This window comes from Leptodactylus fuscus, chromosome 1, assembly GCF_031893055.1.
Source record: "Leptodactylus fuscus isolate aLepFus1 chromosome 1, aLepFus1.hap2, whole genome shotgun sequence".
Classification (NCBI taxonomy): domain Eukaryota; kingdom Metazoa; phylum Chordata; class Amphibia; order Anura; family Leptodactylidae; genus Leptodactylus; species Leptodactylus fuscus.
The window spans coordinates 57,086,972-57,098,180 of NC_134265.1; positions in this window are offsets into that span (position 1 = coordinate 57,086,972).

The window sequence follows — 11,209 nt, forward strand, 5'->3', positions numbered from 1 at the left end:
CTATCACTTGCCGGCTTCCGCCTCTCTATTACGGCGGGTGCCAGGCGCCACATTCAGACTATAAGACGCACCAAATTTGTGGGAAAAAGAGTGCGTCTTATAGTCCGAAAAATACGGTACTTTCGCCCATCTAGTCAGGCGATCGTGATGTTGATGCTGGGGAAGCCTCAGGTTCTACCTGTAGAGTCCCTAGGGCTGTCCAAGTAGATACAGTTAGGGCCAGAAATATTTGGACAGTGACACAATTTTCGCAAGTTGGGCTCTGCATGCCACCACATTGGATTTGAAATGAAACCTCTACAACACAATTCAAGTGCAGATTGTAACGTTTAATTTGAAGGGTTGAACAAAAATATCTGATAGAAAATGTAGGAATTGTACACATTTCTTTACAAACACTCCACATTTTAGGAGCTCAAAAGTAATTGGACAAATAAACATAACCCAAACAAAATAGTTTTATTTTCAATATTTTGTTGCGAATCCTTTGGAGGCAATCACTGCCTTAAGTCTGGAACCCATGGACATCACCAAACGCTGGGTTTCCTCCTTCTTAATGCTTTGCCAGGCCTTTACAGCCGCAGCCTTCAGATCTTGCTTGTTTGTGGGTCTTTCCGCCTTAAGTCTGGATTTGAGCAAGTGAAATGCTTGCTCAATTGGGTTAAGATCTGGTGATTGACTTGGCCATTGCAGAATGTTCCACTTTTTTGCACTCATGAACTCCTGGGTAGCTTTGGCTGTATGCTTGGGGTCATTGTCCATCTGTACTATGAAGCGCCGTCCGATCAACTTGGCAGCATTTGGCTGAATCTGGGCTGAAAGTATATCCCGGTACACTTCAGAATTCATCCGGCTACTCTTGTCTGCTGTTATGTCATCAATAAACACAAGTGACCCAGTGCCATTGAAAGCCATGCATGCCCATGCCATCACGTTGCCTCCACCAGGTTTTACAGAGGATGTGGTGTGCCTTGGATCATGTGCCGTTCCCTTTCTTCTCCAAACTTTTTTCTTCCCATCATTCTGGTACAGGTTGATCTTTGTCTCATCTGTCCATAGAATACTTTTCCAGAACTGAGCTGGCTTCTTGAGGTGTTTTTCAGCAAATTTAACTCTGGCCTGTCTATTTTTGGAATTGATGAATGGTTTGCATCTAGATGTGAACCCTTTGTATTTACTTTCATGGAGTCTTCTCTTTACTGTTGACTTAGAGACAGATACACCTACTTCACTGAGAGTGTTCTGGACTTCAGTTGATGTTGTGAACGGGTTCTTCTTGACCAAAGAAAGTATGCGGCGATCATCCACCACTGTTGTCATCCGTGGACGCCCAGGCCTTTTTGAGTTCCCAAGCTCACCAGTCAATTCCTTTTTTCTTAGAATGTACCCGACTGTTGATTTTGCTACTCCAAGCATGTCTGCTATCTCTCTGATGGATTTTTTCTTTTTTTTCAGCCTCAGGATGTTCTGCTTCACCTCAATTGAGAGTTCCTTTGACCGCATGTTGTCTGGTCACAGCAACAGCTTCCAAATGCAAAACCACACACCTGGAATCAACCCCAGACCTTTTAACTACTTCACTGATTACAGGTTTACGAGGGAGACGCCTTCAGAGTTAATTGCAGCCCTTAGAGTCCATTGTCCAATTACTTTTGGTCCCTTGAAAAAGAGGAGGCTATGCATTACAGAGCTATGATTCCTAAACCCTTTCTCCGATTTGGATGTGGAAACTCTCATATTGCAGCTGGGAGTGTGCACTTTCAGCCCATATTATATATATAATTGTATTTCTAAACATGTTTTAGTAAACAGCTAAAATAACAAAACTTGTGTCACTGTCCAAATATTTCTGGCCCTAACTGTAGTATACTCAGTAGAGATATGACGACTACATGGAAACTTCCTAAAAAGGCTTATATTCTGTCTAGAAGGTTCAAGACCCTCTTTCTGATCTCAGAAGAGCAACAGGACCTCTTGGTACTGCCTCCTAAGGTGGACATAGCCGTAGCCACACGCTCTCACCGCACCATTATGCCTGCTGAGGATGGCTCTAATCTGCAAGACCCTATGCATAGGTGCTCTTCAGGGGCATACACAGGCCATCTGGGTGAGGCAGAGGGTCTCAACAAGTGAACAGCCTAGGTCTTAGTACTAGAGGTGATCAAGATTCCAGGGCAGAGCTTCAGGACACAAAGTCACTAAAAATGCTGACTAGAAAAAAAGACAGCTGGATTTTTAATTAGCCAATTAATTAATCATGGCTTGCCCTATAAGAGGGCACAAGAACCTCCCTCCTGCGTGTTTTTTTTCTGTCCTGTGTGACCGGACAGGTGGAAATTTGCTGCTGCATTTTGGTCCCCGGAGGCAACCCTTGTTTCCCACTACCGCCTAGACACTCGGGCTTCAGAAGCTACTGTTTTTTGTGCATCGTTTTAAAGGGGCTCTATCAGCAAAATCATGCTGATAGAGCCCCACATATGCGTGCATAGCCTTTAAAAAGGCTATTCAGGCACCGGTAAATGTTATATTAAACTACCCCCCACCCCCCGGTTTAAAATAATAACCTAAAAAAGAATGTGCTCTACTTACAGATCGTGTACGCTGGGCGGGCATTCAGGGTGTGTCTTCATCTTCTTCCCCGCCTCTTCTTCCTCCGATGTCTTCGGGTCCCGTCCTCCTCCGGCGCTTGCTTGCGGACACTGATAAAAGAAAATAGCTTGGGCGCATGCGCAGTAGCACGCGGCTTCTACTACGGCTACTGCGCATGTGCCCAGGCTATTTTTTTTTTTATAGCAATGGGGTTCTTGTGGGGGTTCTTGTGCCCTCTTATAGGGCAAGCCATGATTAATTAATTGGCTAATTAAAATTCCGCCTGTCCTACCAGTACATCGGCAGAAATACCCCATATTGTACCACTGTTAGGACTAAGGGAAACAAGATTATCTTCATAATCCTTCGTTCTTTACAAAATTTTTGATTTTTCTTATAGGGGTTAAAGCATAAAAAAAAATCTCCATGATCGTACTAACTCATAGAGTATAGGTTACATGTCATTTTAGCTGTGCAGTAATGGTTGTAAAAACAAAGTAATTCCAACACATTCTGGAATATTAAATGGTATCATTACAAAGTATGATTTGTCCTGCAAAAATTAAGCCCTCCTATAACTATGTGAATGGAAAATGTTTTGGCTTTTGGATGGAAGGGATTAAAAAACGAAAATTAAAAAATGGTTGCAGCACAAATGGGTTAATGTATATTAATGAATGCCCACAAATGTCAATGAACTCAAGCACCATTGTAAAGAGGAATGGACCAAAACTCCTCCAGAACAATGCAAGAGATGATAAAGTCATATTGAACTCAATACCTTTAAGTTATTAGAGCTAAAAAAAATGGGTCCACAAGCTACTGATTCATGGGATATTTTTAATTTTTCAGATATTTTGGCCTAATTTTTGTTCAATAAATAAGATAATGGTGGAATTTGTTGGGTGATGTCCATCTGTTTACCTAATGTTAAGACCTTCTAAAGACAAGATGTTTTTATTATGTCTTGATACATAAGACCATAGATTTCATGTCTATATATTATCCCATGTAACTGTGTGCCTATACTGTACATATCCCATGAAATATGTATGTATAATGTGTATTATACGTATTTGGAGGTATCCATGGCACAAGTATGCCAAAGGAACGCTAGTCACTACAGTGACACAAATCTGTCTGTTCGGGCTCAGGCTGAGGTTCCTCATTGCTGGAAGTTCTGCGCCCCATGTGACTGCCTGCTGAGACCAATCATTGGGGACCAGTCACATCACTCACGTACATCACCAGTACCTTACGAGTGACTGCTGAGGCAAATGATTGGTCTTGGTGGTCACATGGGCCATCGGATTTCCAGCAGCGAGGCTCTATTAAAAACCTGAATGGACAATGGAGGACGGGGACCAGGTGCATATGCTTTTTTACATTTTTATTTTATACCTCCCCCTAGCCTGCACATGGGTTACTCCAATTCCTGGCCAACCCTTTTAAATATATTTTCCAGCTATACAGACTTTTCAAGGGAATACATGCACTTAATGCTTTTTTTCATTAAAATGCAGATTTCAGTTCTAAGAAATATTGTTGCATAGAAACTAATCTTTAAAAGCAATTATCCTCCAACTATTAAAAACTCCCCAACCAGCTGTCTCAATCTCAAATTCTTTGTGTGGCTGTGATAGATGCGTCTCTGTACTTACTGTTCAATGGAACCTACTTGACATTATCTAAACACCTGCAAAACAAAGCAGAGAATGAAACGACTGCTCGGGCAGCTCTTAGGAACGCAGGAATTCAGGCTCCATTGGTAGCAGATGTATAAACCGTGTAGTGTTTTTGAGTTTCTGATTCATTTACTTACCGCTGATAACATACGACTCTCATAGAGTCACTGTAATAAGGGACAACTCGTATTCTTTCTGCAATCTCTTAACTATTTGAGAATCCAGAAATACTGTTGCAAAATGGAAAGCGAATATTATATAAAGTATAATTGCACATCACACTAAGGAAGGATTATGTAATAAGTGATTCTTCACCTACAGGTGAACTTCACCAGAGGGGCATTTAGAGGGCATAGCCTAAAAAAATTCTGCCTTGGACACCAAGAGTACTTTACACACACACACACACTGAAGAGCAAAAGGGTAACAATGTTTTGAACTTTTGACTTTCCGACTCCATATCTCACCATCCACTACAGCTTCCAATGTGAGACTGCCATCATTTTATAGTTATCATCTTGGCTATCTCATACATAAGTCTGACTTGCAACTATTTAGCATATGATTAGTTATGCAGATTATTGTCATGTAACTGCATTGTTACTATTTTGCTCCTAAAATCTAAATTTTAATTTGTTTTATTTTGTATATCCAACTTTGTCTTTCAACGCTGCCTGAATCCTTCTTGACATCCTCTAAATCAGATTCAAGTATGTCTGTTGTACATGTTCGCAATGTTGGTGCATACTGATCTACTCACTTATGTACGAATACAGCTTTTTCTTCACTCTACCCACAAGTGTTGGATTGGGTTGAGGTCTGGGGATTGTAGGGGCCAATCCAGCACCTCTGCTTCATTGTCATTGAACCATTTCTTCACTAATCTCAATGTATGCTTTACATTGTTGTCCTGCTGGAACACTATGTTATTCATACCGATAGTACTCAAGTGTACAAAATAACTTGTCTTGTAGGATACTCACATATAAGGCTCAGCATTGAGACCAACATCGATCCTGGTCCAGTATCCAATACCTTGGCTGTGAAATAACTCCACATTATTAGTATTCCTCCACCAAAATTGACACTTCCTTCCAGTTCTGTCTTTAGCTTTTCCCTTACAGACTCATTTGCACCCATCAGAATCCAGTCTATTGACTTTTGTCTCATCACTCCCATTTTTGGTGGCCACCATTGTAGACTTGTGTAACGTGTGTCACACAGTGCTTGCGTGTGTTATTTCATTTTTATGAAGTATACGAGCCATCTCCACTCGACTTATTGACTCCAATAGTTGGACGTCCAACTCTTGGCTTCTGAATGGATTGACTTCATTTCATATTCTTCCAATTGTCATGGCATTCGCATTTGGCAATTTTCTTGGCAGAGAGGCCGCTATCGATGAGCTGGATGATGCTGTTTCTCATTTCTTGGGAAATGTTCTTCATGGCTGATCCTCAATTTGAACCAGTGACCTTTCACTTGGGAATTAACCTACTAACACCCTGAGCTATTAGGGAAAGTGACAACAGGTTGTACTTTGTATACAAGAAGAAAACGATTTTCTACCACCAGGAGCAAAACGGTAACAATGTAGTTACATGAAAAGAATCTGCATAACTAATCGTATGCTAAATAGTGGGAATTTATGTATGAGACAGCCAAGATGATTGTCTATAAGATGATAGTAGTCTCACGTTTGAAGCTGTAGTGGATGGTGAGACAAAAAGTCAAAAGTTCAAAACGTTGTTACCCTTGTGCTTGTCAGTATATTTACACTACCCGAATTCCAGTGAAGTTGGGACATTATGTATAACATAAATAAAAATACAATGATTTGCAAATCATTTTCAACCTATACTTAATTGAATACAATACAATGACAAGATATTTAATGTTCAAACAGATAAACTTTGTTTTATTGTGTTTTTTTTTTGTTTGTTTTTTTTTGCAAATATTCATTCATTTTAAATTTGATACCTGCAACACGTTCCAAAAAATTGGAGACAGGGGCAATAAAAGACTGCGCCAGGGGCCTGTTTATCAATGTGTTACATCTTTCCTTTTAACAACACTCAATAAGCGTTTGGGAACTGAGGACAAAAATTCTTAAAAGCTTTGCAGGTGGAATTCTTTCCCATTCTTGCTTCAGTTGCTCAACAAGTCCAGGGTCCCTCTTGTCATATTTGCACTTCATAATGAACCACGTTTTCAATGGGAGACACGTGTGGACTACAGGCGACCAGTCTAGTACCCTCACTCTTTTACAACAAAGCCAGACTGTTATATCACAGAGAAACAATTCCAACCATAAGAAGATATGAATCACTGAGCTGGAATGTGATGGTATTGAAAAAAAAGTATAAAATATACCATATGAAACATATACAAAATATAAGAGGTGGTGGGTGACAGAAGGATATACTCTCTGTGGTGAGTTCCAGGATGGAGAATAAATCCCACCCCATGTATGAGACCGTGATAGCACTGGGCAGTACTGTCGGCGACCGACTGCTTCACCCCAAGTGTGAGAAGCAGTGCGATCGGAGTTCCTTCCTTCCAACCGCGGTCAGGCTGTATAATCTACAGTACATCAGGCTAAGTGAAGATCACGCCGCACAGAGAACTAAATGATCCTGAAGTCTTCTTTTTCTATTTAGTTTTTTTTGCAATATTACTGTATTAGCCATGCTGCTGTAACACACAGAATTTCCCTATGATGGGACTATTAAAAGATTATCTTATAATATAAGTACCAGAGCCCACCATTGGGGTCTGGGAACCGCAGATTTTACTACCCTCTCTGTATATTCATAACCGGAGAGGGCGGTGGGGGTTTCTTCTTTTCATTCATACTCCTACTTTATCTACTAAAGTCTCCTGAGGAACCCCTTAATTACAGGGAGAAACGAGTAGAGACTTTGTGAGATATTTTTTTAGTCTTCACACTTGGGATAGTTTGAGTGTGCTCTCTGGGTAGTTGAAACTGGCTCTTTTGTTTTGAGAGACATCCAGAATGACTGACAACTATCTCACATCCTCAATAGCATGTACATAGACATTGATCAGATGTATTTGTGTAAGGATTGGAGTCAGGGTCAGGCAGTGCAAAGTGACACAGCTGGGAAAGCAACACTGTGCAACTAATGACAAAAGGGGTCGCAGGCCCTGCAGCTATAACTATGCTGTAATATCTGAGATGAGGCAGACCAATGCACTTCCTAATTGAAGTGCGCCTACCACGGCTCCTAACCTTCTATCCGGCGGCTAGGATAAGGGGAGAGGAGGCCCTGAAAGTCCTAGGGACTGGAGTCACGGGGTCACACCTAAACAGAAAGCACAGTGTAAATGCAATGCAAAACAAAAGACTAAACAGCATGGAACCAGGGAGGACCACAAGTCCCAGCAAGACACAGAAGAGAAGGCGAGGTCAGACGAGCAAGAGGTCGAGCCAGGAGATATAATAAAAGGTACCAAATCAAAAGACAAGAGATAGTCAAAAATACAAGCCGGGTAAATAAACCAAGAGAACAGACCGAATACTAACAGACAGGGAATCAGACTGAGCAGGGGGACCAGGAACCACAAAGTGAATGGCTGGCAAGGATCCATGCCTGGGTGGAGTTTAAATAGCAGCAGAGAACACACCTGATGGCTAATGACATGGAGACTGAAGGCAAGGAAAAGATTAACCCTTAATGACCTAAGCACACCCAATAGAACTCCTAACACGTCTCCCAGGGAGACGCCGCGCAGCAAGGAGACCGCGGCTACTCCGTATCCTGACAATTTGTGCCTGGTGTTTAGACATTACACCAAGTTTTTCATTATTTTTTTTAATTCAAAAAGTTTTTCTTAGGGTGCATGCACACTACGTAACGCCGGGCGTGTATGAGAGCCGTACACGCCGGCATTACGGCAGACTGCCGAACACTTCCCATTCACTTCAATGGGAGCGCTCGTAACAGCGGCGTTTACGAGCGCTCCCATTGAAGTGAATGGGAAGTGTTCGGCAGCCCTGCTGTAACGCCTGTGTGTACGGCTCTCATACACGCCCGGCATTACGTAGTGTGCATGCACCCTTAAAGGTTTTTTTAAATTATACAAGTGAATGAAATTGCAAATGGTAAGAGTAATAGAAGTAGTCAGATAAAGTCATTGTTAGGGAGCAAATACAATCAATAAGTAAAGATTGCGCAACATCCAATATCAATAAAGTTTACGTAATACTACAAAAATGGGAACATCTTATGGTGGTGGAGAGAGAATACAGACCAACAAACTTGACCATTGGGTGGAAAGTGTTAATCTGGATTGCAGACAAAGTCAACGGTTATTAACATGGAAACCACAAGTACTCCAGTAAGTCCCTCGAGGGGAGGGGGGGAGGGTAAAGAGTTGGGGCAGACTAAAGTTAGTGAGGTGGTTAGTAAGGGAGGGGGGGGCGGGGTGAATAAGGTAAGGAGGACAAGGAAAAAATACACGATAACAACAGGAAAGTGAAAGAGGAGAGAAGAATGCAAGAAAAAGAAGACATAGAGACATATAAAGACTACAGAGACATATGTCATCGAATCAAAGGCCCGATAACAGGTGGTCAGGTCTGAAAATCTAGCCAGGGGGCCAAAACCTGTAGAAATTTGTCATGAGTCCTGCTGGACCAACTGAGGAGCTCCTCAAACCTAGCCAAGAGATTCACCTTATTTACCCAATTCAAGGAGGAAGGAGGAGTAGTTCGCAACCACTCTAGCGGGACAAGTGCTTTCCCTAGTTTTTCATCATTTATACACTTACAGAGACCTGAAGATTTGTGTGAATTCTTTAACTACTTTGGACTGTGCCAGACCAATGTTAGAGGCTAGGGTGTGGTTTTGGTATATTATTGCCATAACGTCTTCCTTGCACTCTTCTGGCTTGAAATAAATATGTTTTTTCTTCAGTTCAGTAGTTATACAGTATATACAGTTTATTTGCATTCATATAGTTGTGATGTACTGGTTTTTAATCTATTAAAAGTTTTATTTTATACGATTTTTTTGTATATCACCACATTCCAGTTCAGTGATTTGAAGCCATGCTGTTCTAATACGTGCAGAATGTGGCTTGGCATTGTCTTGCTGAAATAAATAGGGACATGCCTGAAAAAGACGTCGCTCGGATGGCAGCATATCCTGCTCCAAAACCTATATGTACCGTTCAGCTTTACTGGTGCCTTCACACATGTGTAGGTTACCCAGGCCATGGGCACTAACACACCCCCTTACTATCAGAGATGCTGGCTTTTGAACTTTGCACTGATCACAATCCAGATAGTCCTTTTCCTCTTTGGCCCGGAGGACATGACGTCCATGATTTCCAAAAACAATTTACAATATTGACTGGTCAGAGCATAGGACACTTTTCCGCTTTACGTCAGTCCATCTCAGATGGGCTCGGGCCAGAGAAGCTGCCGGCGTTTCTGGCTGTTGTTGATATACGACTTTTGCTTTGCATAATAGAGTCTTAACTAATACTTGAAGGTGTAGTGACGAACTTTGTTCACTGACAATGGTATTCGGAAGTTTTCCTGAGTCCATGTGGTAATATCCGTTACAGGTTTATGTTGGTTTTTTAAATCCAGTGCTGCCTGAGGAATCGAAAGTCACAGGTATTCAATGTTGGTTTCCGGCATTGCCGCTTAATGCAGAGATTTGTCCAGAATCTTTTGATGATATTATGGACTGTAGATGATGAAATTCCTAAATTCCTTGCAATTGTACGTTGAGAAACGTTTGAACTTCTGCATGAGCAAATAGTCCAACACAGTGGTGAACCTCGCCCCATTCTTGCCTGTGAATGACTGAGCCTTTCGGGGATGTTCCCCTTATACCCAATCACACTCATCTGTTTCCAATTAACCTGTTCACCTCTGGAATGCTCCAAACAGCTGTTTATTGAGCATTCCTCAGCTTTCCCAATCTTTTATAGCACCTGTCACAGTTTTTTTGGAACGTGTTGCAGGCATCAAATTTAAAATGAGTGAATATTTGCAAAAAATCAATAAAGTTTATCCACTTGACCATCAAATATCTTGTCTTTGTAGTGTATTCAATTGACTATAGGTTGAAAAAGATTTGCAAATCATCATTTTCTGTTTTTATTTATGTTTTAAACAATGTCCCACCTTCATTGGAATTGGGGTTGTATAAATAAAAAAAAAGATTATATATATATATATATATATATATATATATATATATATATATATATATATATAGTATCTTTGGTGTTCTCTCAATGGCGATTTCTCACATTGTAATCTCCTGACAGTACTCAGACACCAGAGTTGATAAACACTGACTAAAAAAAGACCTGTCACCAAATCTAATAATATACCTTGAGTGATAAGTTTATCTAAATCTGCTATGCCCCTCCAAAGCTTACCACTCACTTGGCCTTTAAAACCCCAATTTGCTGGAACACTAAAGGGCTTACATCTTTAGAATAGCTCCATGGATTTAAATAAAACGCCCTCCGGGTGACACTGCCAGATGCGATCAGATAAAATGCGTCCATGGACTTTTGAGACTTGGTGACAGGTTATGTAAAAGTTTTCCAAACATGTCAATTCTGGCAGAGCAAGCCAATTAATGTGTGTGGGTGCTTTGTGACTCCCCCCCCAATAAATTGAGGGGGGGGGGGGAAGAGGGATCAGACCTGATTACTTTCAATGACTGAACCTTTTGATCTCATAGAGATAACCTTCCACCAAATGTGTCAGGCAGTGGCTTACTCCACTAACCCCTCAATAAAAACAAGTATATACTAAGCCAAACTGAGCATGTATATGTATATGGGAGTCCAGAGAATTAGATGCTACTGAACCTTAGAATCTTTTCTGGCTTTATTTGCTTAAAAAGCATTTGTCAGCGCTGTGAATGGTTAAACGCTGAGGT